This window comes from Eurypyga helias, unplaced genomic scaffold, assembly GCF_000690775.1.
Source record: "Eurypyga helias isolate BGI_N326 unplaced genomic scaffold, ASM69077v1 scaffold6206, whole genome shotgun sequence".
NCBI classification, from domain to species: Eukaryota; Metazoa; Chordata; class Aves; order Eurypygiformes; family Eurypygidae; genus Eurypyga; species Eurypyga helias.
Window position 1 is genome coordinate 53,835 of NW_010254545.1, and position 2,103 is coordinate 55,937.

Below are 2,103 nucleotides of genomic sequence, written 5' to 3' on the forward strand. Positions count from 1 at the left end.
GGGGGGGCTGGCGGGGGGGGGGGGGGGCGTGCCCCGCAGCCGCTGGCTGTTGGGGTGATTTGCCTAGTTGCCATGTCTGGCAAGCCTGGACAAGGGCTCTGGGTGCTGGAGGGACTTGGTGATCCCAATGCACCAATTCCTTCTCATGCAACCTGTGGGTAAGGGAGCCTGGGTGCTGGTGACTTCCTCTGAAACCGTGGCCTGACAGCACAGAGGTCCCCAGAACCACCAGTGGCTTTGATGAAAATCAAGAATAATCTGTGTGAGACTGGTGTAAACAAGCTTCTGTGATGTTAACTACATGAACCAGATCCAGTTGTCGCCCTCCTGACCTGCCTGGAATGAATTCTTTTCCAAAGGTGAAAACAGGTAGGTGTGTGTTGGGCAGGAGACATTTTGGAACTTGTCTTCTGATGGAATGGGGATGAGGTTGTGGATTAACCCAGATTACAGGTTGATGCCCAGCCTTCTCTTTGGGCATCATCTTGGGCAAACAAGGTGGCATATGTATGGGCTTTGAGCCAATTTAAAAGTCCCACAAGCCAAATGCTTGGAGGAGTGTGGGAAGCCGACTGACAAATGTCATTCCCCATCCCGTGCTGCAGACCATCCTATCGTGTGATGGTGCCAAGGAGCTCTGTTCCTGCGCTGTGTTGTCAGTGCTCCTGAACACGGTTGTGTCCTCACTTGTCTTTTTAAAGCAAGGAGGGAAGAGAGAAATAAACACACCAAAACCAACCAACCAAGCCCCTCTTACTGTGACCTTGTCCTCCATGAGAGGCTGCTGAAGAAGCAGATCCTGCTGGGAAGTGATTTCTGTTGAAGCAATTGTCACGTGGATCATGTGTAGCCCATAGTAAGAATTGCACGGATTCCCTTTCTTCCCCTCGTCAGGTTTTTCAGGTAATTAAGTGTAATATTAGCAAGATTCCTTGGGACCCCCAAGGCTCTGCCGTGGCAGGGTGCTGTGGGTGCCTGTGTGCGCCGGATGAGCCCCGGGTGGCACAGGTGATGTGCTGCGAACACACAGGTCGTGCTGTAGAAGCTCCCACTCCATGAGAGCATTTTTTTCGTGGCCAGATGCGCAGGGAAGTGGCAGGCAGGGAATGTCCCTCCGAGATAGGAGCGATGGGGATATGCGTGGGGCTGGGGTGCCAGCCAGGGGCAAGCGCTCACCACCACAGCCAGCTGTGCCTGTGGGTGCTGCCCCTGGCCGGGCGCTGGGCTGCAGGGTGACCTGCTCAGGGTCAGGAGGCCTGGAGAGCGTGGGGGTGGTTTGCAGCATGGAGGACGGGGAATCACTAATGCCTGAACACGTGGAGGGCTGCGATGCCTTGGAATCACATATTTAGGGATGGGGGGGATGGCGCGGAGATGCTGCTTCTTGAGAAACTTTTTGGTTTAGTGCTTGAAAGATTGCCTGTTTATCCATTTTCCTTGCTTGGTTTGAAAATGTGGTAGGAGTGAGTTGCCACTTCCTTTTCGCTTCCCCTTCTCTGGTCAGAACTCTTCCCATGCCCCTGTGCAGCTGGGGCTGCTGGGCTGCTACGCCACATGCCGTCATGGCTCATCTTTGGGGAGGCAAATCTGCTTTAGGCGCTTGTCCTTCAAAGCTGTTGCAGGGCTGGCGCTGCTGGGAGCACAGCAGGGAGTGCTCCACTAAAAGCAAAGGAGGAACGTGTTTATCTGAAGCAGCAGTTTCTTCTGTACCATTATTCAGAGGTGAAAGTTGACGCAAAGGCTAGCGGAGTAGTCCTATGTGTAGGAGAGGAAAACGGGGCAGGTGGAAGGGGGAGTTTGGCAGGGAGCTGGAGAGGGGCTGGTGCACGTGAGGAGACATGCAGGAGCCCTGCCTGCAGCAGGGGTCAGGGCAGGGGATGCGATGCCCCGGGCCAGGAGCGCTCGCTGCTCGGGGCGTGCGGCAGTGCCAGCAAACCCTCTCGGTGGTTTATTGCACGAAACCTCACATAACAGCCAGCTGGGAACTTTCCACTGGTACAATTTTTTCATAAGAAAATATGTAAACAATGCTTCCCACAGGAAATTGCATATGTTTTCACTGCAGATGGAGCGATATACGGTAAGTAGTGTCACGTCCATCCT